Source organism: Dendrobates tinctorius, unplaced genomic scaffold (assembly GCF_039654945.1).
Source record: "Dendrobates tinctorius isolate UK_male_01 unplaced genomic scaffold, ASM3965494v1 ptg000159l, whole genome shotgun sequence".
Taxonomy (NCBI): Eukaryota; Metazoa; Chordata; class Amphibia; order Anura; family Dendrobatidae; genus Dendrobates; species Dendrobates tinctorius.
This window is the reverse complement of record NW_027361826.1, coordinates 6,274,355-6,289,026: the sequence shown is the minus strand read 5'-3', so window position 1 is coordinate 6,289,026 and position 14,672 is coordinate 6,274,355. Positions and strand designations below refer to the sequence as shown.

Genomic DNA, 14,672 nt, shown 5'->3' with positions numbered 1-14,672 from the left:
GCCCCATTTCTAATGCTCTAGTGTATAATGGGCCCTGTAAATGCTGCTCCAGTGTCTGATGTCCACCTTTGAAATGTTCCAGTGTATGGTGGGCCCCATCTATCATTCTCCAGAGTATAGTGCTCTCCAAAAATTGCTGTCCCAACATTGAAAACAATCAAATAAGTCTCCTCGCTAGGGAATCCCTGTACTTGTCTGGACTCCTCGTCGTCCCCATCTTCCATCTCACTGCACAGTATTTCAACTTTGCAAGTGCTGTGATCCTGAGCAAGCAGGGGGGGCCCACTCGTTGGCGACGGCACTGGCACAGGGCCCCTGATAGTACGGTGGTGTGTCTGATGGCGGGTGGGACGAACCTGCACTTTCATCTGCAGCTTCCTCTTTGTCACCGTGTAAGATGGAACTGTATATGGGAAGGGTAACCTGAGTTTCATCAGGGTCAGATTCAGGCCGTGTAGCGTGCGAGGGGAATGTAGTGGTCTGGGTCAATGTACCAGCAGATTCATCGAGCAGTGGCTGGGCATCAGTGCACTTGTGTCGCCCCTAGGAGTACGGTCGCCACAGTGGCATTACCTTCTTCCTAGGGAGTGTGATGTCATGCTTGGGAGCAACGAACGATCTCTCTAGCAGGATAACTGATTGGGCGGCGTTATTCCCATGAGTCATGACCCTCCAAACAGCTTTCATGAAGGCAAAGTGTTTGTTTTACGTGGGCAGTATGGTTGCAAAGCTGAACCTTAAAGGAATGTCCAGAAGGGCACCACCAGGAGTGGAGCCTACGGTTAAATTCGACTCCACCTGGGAAACCTCAACCATGCCAGCTACAGAACAGATGCACACATTGCAAGCTTAATTCCGTTAACGAACGAGACTCCGTCATGCCCCGCGGTCCGAGTCCGGCTTACTAGAGGGACACGTGAGGCTCTAGCACATGAGATTGGCCAATAACTGGTGTGTCATGCCCTTACATGTCCGTGGCTGCATGTGCGCTACACTGAAAAGGCCAGCGTTTGTCGCTTACAGGTGCAGATAACCCGCTGAACAACGTTAGTGATGGGGATCACTGATTACAATTATTACCCGCGAACAATGATTTCCCAGTAAGTGCAGGTCAACCGCAGTTCCGGAATTAGGCCTAACCGTCATTCCTGAAAAAATGAAAAACTTACGTGTGCAAACCACAGGTGCTGTAGCTTGCTTAACAGCTCGCCAGCCGTTCTCACGCCCAGTATGGATTACACGTGATTGCACAAAGGTGAGAAAGGGTACCGTATCCCCAGATAACATGTATGGATAGCGTACACATTCAAAATATATGTCTATACATCAGGAGGCAGGCTCAGACGGTGTTAGGCCCAGTATGGATTGCACGTGATTGCACAAAGGTTAGAAAGGGTACCGTATCCCCGGATAACATGTATGGATAGCGTACACATTCAAAATATATGTCTATACATCAGGAGGCAGGCTCAGACGGTGTTAGGCCCAGCATGGATTGCACGTGATTGCACAAAGGTTAGAAAGGGTACCGTATCCCCGGATAACATGTATGGATAGCGTACACATTCAAAATATATGTCTATACATCAGGAGGCAGGCTCAGACGGTGTTAGGCCCAGTATGGATTGCACGTGATTGCACAAAGGTTAGAAAGGGTACCGTATCCCCGGATAACATGTATGAATAGCGTACACATTCAAAATATATGTCTATACATCAGGAGGCAGGCTCAGACGGTGTTAGGCCCAGTATGGATTGCACGTGATTGCACAAAGGTTAGAAAGGGTACCGTATCCCCGGATAACATGTATGGATAGCGTACACATTCAAAATATATGTCTATACATCAGGAGGCAGGCTCAGACGGTGTTAGGCCCAGTATGGATTGCACGTGATTGCACAAAGGTTAGAAAGGGTACCGTATCCCCGGATAACATGTATGGATAGCGTACACATTCAAAATATATGTCTATACATCAGGAGGCAGGCTCAGACGGTGTTAGGCCCAGTATGGATTGCACGTGATTGCACAAAGGTTAGAAAGGGTACCGTATCCCCGGATAACATGTATGGATAGCGTACACATTCAAAATATATGTCTATACATCAGGAGGCAGGCTCAGACGGTGTTAGGCCCAGTATGGATTGCACGTGATTGCACAAAGGTTAGAAAGGGTACCGTATCCCCGGATAACATGTATGGATAGCGTACACATTCAAAATATATGTCTATATATCAAGAGGCAGGCTCAGACGGTGTTAGGCCCAGTATGGATTGCACGTGATTGCACAAAGGTTAGAAAGGGTACCGTATCCCCGGATAACATGTATGGATAGCGTACACATTCAAAATATATGTCTATACATCAGGAGGCAGGCTCAAACGGTGTCAGGCACAGTATGGATTTGACGGCCCAGACTACACAGCGGAGGAGCAGGGAGAGGTAAAGATTGCAAAAGCTGGGGCCCTGCCCAAGCAAGGAGGGCCCACTCGTGGGCGTCGGTACTGGCACTGGGCCCCTCATAGTACGGCGGTGTGTCTGACGGCGGGTGTGCACCACCACCGTCAGAGACACTTGATTGCACTATGAGGGACCCTATGCCAGTGCCCGCGCCCAAGAGTCGGCCTACCCACCTGTCCAGGGCAACGGCACTCGCACGGTGTCGTGCGCTAGGTGGTGACCCCGGCCATGGGGGGGGGAGGCAGCACAGTTAGGGAGTTTTAGAAAGTGGCATATGTTGATGTTGGACATTCAGCTGATGCAAAAGGTGAAATAGGTCAAGTCCCAGGAAGAGGTGGACGAAAGCAAGCCATTTTTCTGTCACCCTATGTGTCATAAGGGGAAGGTGGGACAAAATCCTTGGAAACCCATGCGTGGTTCATTTTAATGAAGGTTAGATCATCCACATTTTGGGTTGACAGACGGGTCCTTTTTTCTGTCAGGATTGTTCCAGCTGCACTGAAGACTCTTTCCGATAGCACACTTGCAGCTGGGCAAGCGAGCTCCTGTAAGGCATATTGTGCCAATTCAGGCCAGGTGTCCAGTTTAGCGGCCCAATAGTCAAAGGGGAATGACCTGTGTGGGAGAACATCGATATGGGAGGAAAAGTAGTTTGTAACCATAGTTGACAACTGCTGTCTCCTGTCACTTTCCATCGATGCAGTATTACCAGTTGTGTGAGCGGTACTTGAAAAATCAGTCCACAACATTGTCATGAAACCCCTGTCTCCAACGCCACTTCTGCTGTGTGCACCACGAACACCTCTGCCAAGCTGACCCCGGCCGGTACGGCTCGTGTGAGAACCATCACCGCTGCTGTGTGCTGGGAATGCCTCAACCAATCGGTTTACCAGAGTTGCTTGTTTATTAGCCAATATTAGGTCAAGGTTCTCCTGTGGCATGATGTTTTGTAATTTGCCTTTATAGCGTGGATCCAGGATGCTGGCCAACCAGTAGTCGTCATCGTTCATCATTTTGGCAATGCGGGGGTCCCTTTTTAGGATCTGCAAGGCATAATCTGACATGTGGGCCAATGTTCCCGGTGTCAATGATGCACTGCGAGTGCTGGTTGGAGGAGCACTTTCTGGCAAATCCACATCCCTCCAGTCACGCACAAACCCTGTACCAGACCTTGCCACGCCAACATTTTCACTTGCCCCACGAGATGCATCCTCCTCCCCTAAGTAATCATCCCCATCATCCTCCTCCTCCTCTTCCTCCACCTCGTCCAGGAGAGGTCCCTGAGCAGACAATGGCTGAATGTCATCAAGGATTCCCTCCTCCTCTTCCTCCTCATCAACATTGGCTGCAGAAGCCTGCTCCTTAAGGTGCGTCAAAGTTTGCATGAGCAGACGCATAAGTGGGATGCTCATGCTTAGGATGGCGTCGTCTGCGCTTACCAGCCGTGTGCATTCCTCAAAACACTGAAGGACTTTACAGAGGTCTTTCAGCTTCGACCACTGCACACCTGTCAACTCCATGTCTGCTCTCAAAGTGCCTGGCCGTGTATCCTCCCACAAATGCATTATGGCCTGCCTCTGCTCGCACAGCCGCTCCACCATGTGCAGGGTGGAGTTCCACCTTGTTGCAATGTCGATAATGAGGCGGTGGTTGGGAAGGTGGTGCAATCGCTGCAGCTTCTGCATACAAACGGAGTTTACAGGCGACCGGCGGATGTGCGCGCACAGTCTTCGCACCTTCTGGAGCAGGGCTGTTAACTCCGGATAATTTTTGAGGAAGCACTGCACCACCAGGTTCAAGGTGTGAGCCAAGCAAGGTATGTGGCTGAGTTTTGAAAGGGCTATGGCTGCCACAAAATTACGGCCGTTATCACTAACTACCTTGCCTGCCTCAAGATGTACACTGCCCAGCCATGACTCAGTTTGTCGCTGAAAGTACTCGGCCAGCACCTCGGCGGTGTGTCTGTCGCCCAAACACATCATCTGCAACACAGCCTGCTGACGCTTTCCACTAGCTGCTCGATAGGGGGACACCTCGTGTGCAACAGTGGCAGCTGCAGATGGAGTGCTCGTACGACTGCGCTCTGTGGAAGAGCTTTCGCTTCTGGAGGAGGAGGAGGAGGAGGGTCGAACGCCTACAGCCAACTGTTTCCTATACCGTGGGCTAGGCAGCACTGTCCCACCACCGCTGTCCCCTGTGGACCCTGCATCCACCACATTAACCCAGTGCGCAGTGATGGACACATAACGGCCCTGGCCATGCCGACTGGACCATGCATCAGTTGTGAGGTGCACCTTTCCGCTCACTGACTGCTTGAGTGCATGGACAATGCGGTCTTTCACATAATGGTGGAGGGTTGGGATGGCTTTGCGAGAGAAGAAGTGGCGACTGGGTAGGTCATAGCGTGGTACTGCATAGGCCATGAGTTCGCGGAAAGCTGCGCTTTCCACCAACCGAAAGGGCATCATCTCAAACGAGATTAGTTTGGCAATGTGGGCGTTCAAACCCAGTGTACGCGGATGAGAGACTGAGTACTTTCTTGACCTACTCATAGTGTCTGGGAGGGTGAGCTGGACTTGAGAGCTGCATATGGTGGAAGTAGCGGTGGACAGGGCGGACTGAGAGAGGGTTGATGATGGTGATGGAGTTGGTGTTCTTTCTGATGGCCTAGAATCAGTCTTTCGTTGATATAACAGTGGGATTCCCTTACTGCTGTGGCCTTGCAACGACACCTCAACATTTGCTGCTGTGCTAATCGGTGGGCTTACAGTGGGGGAAACAATGTAGTGTTGCTGACTACCTTCGTTGTGATCAGTTGCACATGTGGCACTTGAGGTTTGGTGTTGTGTCCACGCTTGCAAGTGCATGCTGGTTAAATGTCTAAGCATGCAACTGGTATTCAAATTTTTCAGATTTTTCCCTCGGCTAAAGGTCTTTGCGCACTTCTTACAGATAACCTTGGCCTGATCATGAGGATTTTGTTCAAAAAAGTGCCACACTGCACTCTTCCTACTTTGGCAGACATTTTGCGGCCTAGCACGCTGTGATGTTTTGACCCTCTGGACAAGCTGTCCAGCAACTCTTTTGATTTTTGGAACCTGTCTTTGGAGTGCTCCGGGCCTGCCAGATAACAGCTGTTGCGATGTCGATGTCTGCTGTGGATGCTCCTCATCTGAGCTATTGGAAGCAGCACCCTCTTCCCCCAATGGATGCCAATCTGGGTCAACAACTGGGTCATCCATCACCTCCTCTTCAATGTCATGTGCACCTTCCTCTGTGTCACCGTGTATGGTGGTATAGTGTGCGGGAAGGGGCACCTGAGTCTCATCAGGGTCAGAATCTGGCTCTGTACACTGCGAGGACAATGTAGTGCTCTGAGTGAATGTACCAGCAGAATCATCCATCAGCGGCTGTGCATCAGTGCACTCCATGTCAGATTCATCTTGGCCTGGGTAATTCACCATTTGACTTGATAATCCAGGCATGGTATGTGAAAACAGCTCCATGGAGTAATCAGTAGTATGGCCTGCGTCATCCTTCAATCTTGGTTGGGGTGAAGGACACAAGGAAAGGTGTGGTTCATGAACATGAGCCTCCAATGACGACTCTGTGCTTTTACTTTTTACAACTGAAGAAGAGGAGGCGATAGAGCTGGAGGCTGAGTCAGCAATGTAAGACAAAACTTTTTCCTGATGCTCTGGCTTTAAAAGCGGTTTGCCAACTCCTAGAAAACTAAGCCTTCGAAGCCTTATGGAGCCAGACGATGACGCAGGCTCAACACCTCCTGCATTCGGTCCTATTTTGCTCTTGCCACTACCATCAGATCCACCACCAACACCATCATTACCAGCTGCCAACCCCTGCCCAATTCCATGGCCTCTTCCACCAGCCTTCCTCATTTTTGGTAGAAATGTAGACAAAATCCAACAAACTATATAGTAATGTAAAACAAGGTACAAGGTGTCTATAGGACAGGGGAGATTTTGAATTTCTGCTCACACTAGTGGACACTGGACACTTTTGGATTGTGTGAGGCCCACTGAATATCTGAGCGCTATGTCACAGGCTCGATGGCACAGCTGTGACCAAAGTGACTAGAGGATAAGGGAGATTTTGAATTTCTGCAGACACTTGTGGACACTGGACACTTTTGGATTGTGTGAGGCCCACTGAATATCTGAGCACTATGTCACAGGCTCGATGGCACAGCTGTGACCAAAGTGACTAGAGGATAAGTGAGATTTTGAATTTCTGCAGACACTGGACACTTTTGGATTGTGTGAGGCCCACTGAATATCTGAGCGCTATGTCACAGGCTCGATGGCACAGCTGTGACCAAAGTGACTAGAGGATAAGGGAGATTTTGAATTTCTGCAGACACTTGTGGACACTGGACACTTTTGGACTGTGTGAGGCCCACTGAATATCTGAGCGCTATGTCACAGGCTCGATGGCACAGCTGTGACCAAAGTGACTAGACGATAAGTGAGATTTTGAATTTCTGCTCACACTAGTGGACACTGGACACTTATGGATTGTGTGAGGCCCACTGAATATCTGAGCGCTATGTCACAGGCTCGATGGCACAGCTGTGACCAAAGTGACTAGAGGATAAGTGAGATTTTGAATTTCTGCAGACACTGGATACTTTTGGATTGTGTGAGGCCCACTGAATATCTGAGCGCTATGTCACAGGCTCGATGGCACAGCTGTGACCAAAGTGACTAGAGGATAAGTGAGATTTTGAATTTCTGCAGACACTGGACACTTTTGGATTGTGTGAGGCCCACTGAATATCTGAGCGCTATGTCACAGGCTCGATGGCACAGCTGTGACCAAAGTGACTAGAGGATAAGTGAGATTTTGAATTTCTGCAGACACTTGTGGACACTGGACACTTTTGGATTGTGTGAGGCCCACTGAATATCTGAGCGCTATGTCACAGGCTCGATGGCACAGCTGTTACCAAAGTGACTAGAGGATAAGTGAGATTTTGAATTTCTGCAGACACTGGACACTTTTGGATTGTGTGAGGCCCACTGAATATCTGAGCGCTATGTCACAGGCTCGATGGCACAGCTGTGACCAAAGTGACTAGAGGATAAGGGAGATTTTGAATTTCTGCAGACACTTGTGGACACTGGACACTTTTGGATTGTGTGAGGCCCACTGAATATCTGAGCGCTATGTCACAGGCTCGATGGCACAGCTGTGACCAAAGTGACTAGAGGATAAGTGAGATTTTGAATTTCTGCAGACACTGGACACTTTTGGATTGTGTGAGGCCCACTGAATATCTGAGCGCTATGTCACAGGCTCGATGGCACAGCTGTGACCAAAGTGACTAGAGGATAAGGGTGATTTTGAATTTCTGCAGACACTTGTGGACACTGGACACTTTTGGATTGTGAGGCCCACTGAATATCTGAGCGCTATGTCACAGGCTCGATGGCACAGCTGTGACCAAAGTGACTAGAGGATAAGGGAGATTTTGAATTTCTGCTCACACTAGTGGACACTGGACACTTTTGGATTGTGTGAGGCCCACTGAATATCTGAGCGCTATGTCACAGGCTCGATGGCACAGCTGTGACCAAAGTGACTAGAGGATAAGTGAGATTTTGAATTTCTGCTCACATTAGTGGACACTGGACACTTTTGGATTGTGTGAGGCCCACTGAATATCTGAGCGCTATGTCACAGGCTCAATGGCATAGCTGTGACCAAAGTGACTAGAGGATAAGTGAGATTTTGAATTTCTGCAGACACTGGACACTTTTGGATTGTGTGAGGCCCACTGAATATCTGAGCGCAATGTCACAGGCTCGATGGCACAGCTGTGACCAAAGTGACTAGAGGATAAGGGAGATTTTGAATTTCTGCAGACACTTGTGGACACTGGACACTTTTGGATTGTGTGAGGCCCACTGAATATCTGAGCGCTATGTCACAGGCTCGATGGCACAGCTGTGACCAAAGTGACTAGAGGATAAGTGAGATTTTGAATTTCTGCTCACACTAGTGGACACTGGACACTTTTGGATTGTGTGAGGCCCACTGAATTTCTGAGCGCTATGTCACAGGCTCGATGGCACAGCTGTGACCAAAGTGACTAGAGGATAAGGGAGATTTTGAATTTCTGCAGACACTTGTGGACACTGGACACTTTTGGATTGTGTGAGGCCCACTGAATATCTGAGCGCTATGTCACAGGCTCGATGGCACAGCCGTGACCAAAGTGACTAGAGGATAAGTGAGATTTTGAATTTCTGCAGACACTGGACACTTTTGGATTGTGTGAGGCCCACTGAATATCTGAGCGCTATGTCACAGGCTCGATGGCACAGCTGTGACCAAAGTGACTAGAGGATAAGTGAGATTTTGAATTTCTGCAGACACTTGTGGACACTGGACACTTTTGGATTGTGTGAGACCCACTGAATATCTGAGCGCTATGTCACAGGCTCGATGGCACAGCTGTGACCAAAGTGACTAGAGGATAAGTGAGATTTTGAATTTCTGCAGACACTTGTGGACACTGGACACTTTTGGTTTGTGTGAGGCCCACTGAATATCTGAGCGCTATGTCACAGGCTCGATGGCACAGCTGTGACCAAAGTGACTAGAGGATAAGTGAGATTTTGAATTTCTGCAGACACTTGTGGACACTGGACACTTTTGGATTGTGTGAGGCCCACTGAATATCTGAGCGCTATGTCACAGGCTCGATGGCACAGCTGTAACCAAAGTGACTAGAGGATAAGTGAGATTTTGAATTTCTGCTCACACTAGTGGACACTGGACACTTTTGGATTGTGTGAGGCCCACTGAATATCTGAGCGCTATGTCACAGGCTCGATGGCACAGCTGTGACCAAAGTGACTAGAGGATAAGGGAGATTTTGAATTTCTGCAGACACTTGTGGACACTGGACACTTTTGGATTGTGTGAGGCCCACTGAATATCTGAGCGCTATGTCACAGGCTCGACGGCACAGTTGTGACCAAAGTGACTAGAGGATAAGGGTGATTTTGAATTTCTGCAGACACTTGTGGACACTGGACACTTTTGGATTGTGAGGCCCACTGAATATCTGAGCGCTATGTCACAGGCTCGATGGCACAGCTGTGACCAAAGTGACTAGAGGATAAGGGAGATTTTGAATTTCTGCTCACACTAGTGGACACTGGACACTTTTGGATTGTGTGAGGCCCACTGAATATCTGAGCGCTATGTCACAGGCTCGATGGCACAGCTGTGACCAAAGTGACTAGAGGATAAGTGAGATTTTGAATTTCTGCTCACATTAGTGGACACTGGACACTTTTGGATTGTGTGAGGCCCACTGAATATCTGAGCGCTATGTCACAGGCTCAATGGCACAGCTGTGACCAAAGTGACTAGAGGATAAGTGAGATTTTGAATTTCTGCAGACACTGGACACTTTTGGATTGTGTGAGGCCCACTGAATATCTGAGCGCTATGTCACAGGCTCGATGGCACAGCTGTGACCAAAGTGACTAGAGGATAAGGGAGATTTTGAATTTCTGCAGACACTTGTGGACACTGGACACTTTTGGATTGTGTGAGGCCCACTGAATATCTGAGCGCTATGTCACAGGCTCGATGGCACAGCTGTGACCAAAGTGACTAGAGGATAAGTGAGATTTTGAATTTCTGCAGACACTGGACACTTTTGGATTGTGTGAGGCCCACTGAATATCTGAGCGCTATGTCACAGGCTCGATGGCACAGCTGTGACCAAAGTGACTAGAGGATAAGGGTGATTTTGAATTTCTGCAGACACTTGTGGACACTGGACACTTTTGGATTGTGAGGCCCACTGAATATCTGAGCGCTATGTCACAGGCTCGATGGCACAGCTGTGACCAAAGTGACTAGAGGATAAGGGAGATTTTGAATTTCTGCTCACACTAGTGGACACTGGACACTTTTGGATTGTGTGAGGCCCACTGAATATCTGAGCGCTATGTCACAGGCTCGATGGCACAGCTGTGACCAAAGTGACTAGAGGATAAGTGAGATTTTGAATTTCTGCTCACATTAGTGGACACTGGACACTTTTGGATTGTGTGAGGCCCACTGAATATCTGAGCGCTATGTCACAGGCTCGATGGCACAGCCGTGACCAAAGTGACTAGAGGATAAGTGAGATTTTGAATTTCTGCAGACACTGGACACTTTTGGATTGTGTGAGGCCCACTGAATATCTGAGCGCTATGTCACAGGCTCGATGGCACAGCTGTGACCAAAGTGACTAGAGGATAAGTGAGATTTTGAATTTCTGCAGACACTTGTGGACACTGGACACTTTTGGATTGTGTGAGACCCACTGAATATCTGAGCGCTATGTCACAGGCTCGATGGCACAGCTGTGACCAAAGTGACTAGAGGATAAGTGAGATTTTGAATTTCTGCAGACACTTGTGGACACTGGACACTTTTGGTTTGTGTGAGGCCCACTGAATATCTGAGCGCTATGTCACAGGCTCGATGGCACAGCTGTGACCAAAGTGACTAGAGGATAAGTGAGATTTTGAATTTCTGCAGACACTTGTGGACACTGGACACTTTTGGATTGTGTGAGGCCCACTGAATATCTGAGCGCTATGTCACAGGCTCGATGGCACAGCTGTAACCAAAGTGACTAGAGGATAAGTGAGATTTTGAATTTCTGCTCACACTAGTGGACACTGGACACTTTTGGATTGTGTGAGGCCCACTGAATATCTGAGCGCTATGTCACAGGCTCGATGGCACAGCTGTGACCAAAGTGACTAGAGGATAAGGGAGATTTTGAATTTCTGCAGACACTTGTGGACACTGGACACTTTTGGATTGTGTGAGGCCCACTGAATATCTGAGCACTATGTCACAGGCTCGACGGCACAGTTGTGACCAAAGTGACTAGAGGATAAGGGTGATTTTGAATTTCTGCAGACACTTGTGGACACTGGACACTTTTGGATTGTGAGGCCCACTGAATATCTGAGCGCTATGTCACAGGCTCGATGGCACAGCTGTGACCAAAGTGACTAGAGGATAAGGGAGATTTTGAATTTCTGCTCACACTAGTGGACACTGGACACTTTTGGATTGTGTGAGGCCCACTGAATATCTGAGCGCTATGTCACAGGCTCGATGGCACAGCTGTGACCAAAGTGACTAGAGGATAAGTGAGATTTTGAATTTCTGCTCACATTAGTGGACACTGGACACTTTTGGATTGTGTGAGGCCCACTGAATATCTGAGCGCTATGTCACAGGCTCAATGGCACAGCTGTGACCAAAGTGACTAGAGGATAAGTGAGATTTTGAATTTCTGCAGACACTGGACACTTTTGGATTGTGTGAGGCCCACTGAATATCTGAGCGCTATGTCACAGGCTCGATGGCACAGCTGTGACCAAAGTGACTAGAGGATAAGGGAGATTTTGAATTTCTGCAGACACTTGTGGACACTGGACACTTTTGGATTGTGTGAGGCCCACTGAATATCTGAGCGCTATGTCACAGGCTCGATGGCACAGCTGTGACCAAAGTGACTAGAAGATAAGTGAGATTTTGAATTTCTGCTCACACTAGTGGACACTGGACACTTTTGGATTGTGTGAGGCCCACTGAATATCTGAGCGCTATGTCACAGGCTCGATGGCACAGCTGTGACCAAAGTGACTAGAGGATAAGGGAGATTTTGAATTTCTGCAGACACTTGTGGACACTGGACACTTTTGGATTGTGTGAGGCCCACTGAATATCTGAGCACTATGTCACAGGCTCGATGGCACAGCCGTGACCAAAGTGACTAGAGGATAAGTGAGATTTTGAATTTCTGCAGACACTGGACACTTTTGGATTGTGTGAGGCCCACTGAATATCTGAGCGCTATGTCACAGGCTCGATGGCACAGCTGTGACCAAAGTGACTAGAGGATAAGTGAGATTTTGAATTTCTGCAGACACTTGTGGACACTGGACACTTTTGGATTGTGTGAGACCCACTGAATATCTGAGCGCTATGTCACAGGCTCGATGGCACAGCTGTGACCAAAGTGACTAGAGGATAAGTGAGATTTTGAATTTCTGCAGACACTGGACACTTTTGGATTGTGTGAGGCCCACTGAATATCTGAGCGCTATGTCACAGGCTCGATGGCACAGCTGTGACCAAAGTGACTAGAGGATAAGTGAGATTTTGAATTTCTGCAGACACTTGTGGACACTGGACACTTTTGGATTGTGTGAGGCCCACTGAATATCTGAGCGCTATGTCACAGGCTCGATGGCACAGCTGTGACCAAAGTGACTAGAGGATAAGTGAGATTTTGAATTTCTGCTCACACTAGTGGACACTGGACACTTTTGGATTGTGTGAGGCCCACTGAATATCTGAGCGCTATGTCACAGGCTCGATGGCAAAGCTGTGACCAAAGTGACTAGAGGATAAGGGAGATTTTGAATTTCTGCTCACACTAATGGACACTGGACACTTTTGGATTGTGTGAGGCCCACTGAATATCTGAGCGCTATGTCACATGCTCGATGGCACAGCTGTGACCAAAGTGACTAGAGGATAAGTGAGATTTTGAATTTCTGCTCACACTAGTGGACACTGGACACTTTTCGATTGTGTGAGGCCCACTGAATATCTGAGCGCTATGTCACAGGCTCGATGGCACAGCTGTGACCAAAGTGACTAGAGGATAAGGGAGATTTTGAATTTCTGCAGACACTTGTGGACACTGGACACTTTTGGATTGTGTGAGGCCCACTGAATATCTGAGCGCTATGTCACAGGCTCGATGGCACAGCTGTGACCAAAGTGACTAGAGGATAAGTGAGATTTTGAATTTCTGCAGACACTGGACACTTTTGGATTGTGTGAGGCCCACTGAATATCTGAGCGCTATGTCACAGGCTCGATGGCACAGCTGTGACCAAAGTGACTAGAGGATAAGGGAGATTTTGAATTTCTGCAGACACTTGTGGACACTGGACACTTTTGGATTGTGTGAGGCCCACTGAATATCACAGCGCTATGTCACAGGCTCAATGGCACAGCTGTGACCAAAGTGACTAGAGGATAAGTGAGATTTTGAATTTCTGCAGACACTGGACACTTTTGGATTGTGTGAGGCCCACTGAATATCTGAGCGCTATGTCACAGGCTCGATGGCACAGCTGTGACCAAAGTGACTAGAGGATAAGGGAGATTTTGAATTTCTGCAGACACTTGTGGACACTGGACACTTTTGGATTGTGTGAGGCCCACTGAATATCACAGCGCTATGTCACAGACAGAAATTGGCTAGTGTATCACAAACTACAAGGTGTATGTAGAATTGGGCAGAGTAGGAATCTCCCTAGAGTGCAGGTCTGTAAGAATGGAACATGTCCTCAACTTATTCTCACAGAGTGACACAGATACAGTGGGGAAAAAAAGTATTTAGTCAGTCAGCAATAGTGCAAGTTCCACCACTTAAAAAGATGAGAGGCGTCTGTAATTTACATCATAGGTAGACCTCAACTATGGGAGACAAACTGAGAAAAAAAAATCCAGAAAATCACATTGTCTGTTTTTTTTTCATTTTATTTGCATATTATGGTGGAAAATAAGTATTTGGTCAGAAACAAGCAATCAAGATTTCTGGCTCTCACAGACCTGTAACTTCTTCTTTAAGAGTCTCCTCTTTCCTCCACTCATTACCTGTAGTAATGGCACCTGTTTAAACTTGTTATCAGTATAAAAAGACACCTGTGCACACCCTCAAACAGTCTGACTTCAAACTCCACTATGGTGAAGACCAAAGAGCTGTCAAAGGACACAAGAAACAAAATTGTAGCCCTGCACCAGGCTGGGAAGACTGAATCTGCAATAGCCAACCAGCTTGGAGTGAAGAAATCAACTGTGGGAGCAATAATTAGAAAATGGAAGACATACAAGACCACTGATAATCTCCCTCGATCTGGTGCTCCACGCAAAATCCCACCCCGTGGGGTCAGAATGATCACAAGAACGGTGAGCAAAAATCCCAGAACCACGCGGGGGGACCTAGTGAATGAACTGCAGAGAGCTGGGACCAATGTAACAAGGCCTACCATAAGTAACACACTACGCCACCATGGACTCAGATCCTGCAGTGCCAGACGTGTCCCACTGCTTAAGCCTGTACATGTCCGGGCCCGTCTG

At 48.2% G+C, this 14,672-nt stretch overlaps 1 protein-coding gene across 1 annotated transcript in view; it reads left to right on the top strand.

Moving 5' to 3' along the window:
- DMC1 (DNA meiotic recombinase 1) overlaps positions 1–14,672 on the top strand; it is a 534,325-nt gene that overhangs the window by 436,575 nt on the left and 83,078 nt on the right. The window lies entirely within an intron of this gene.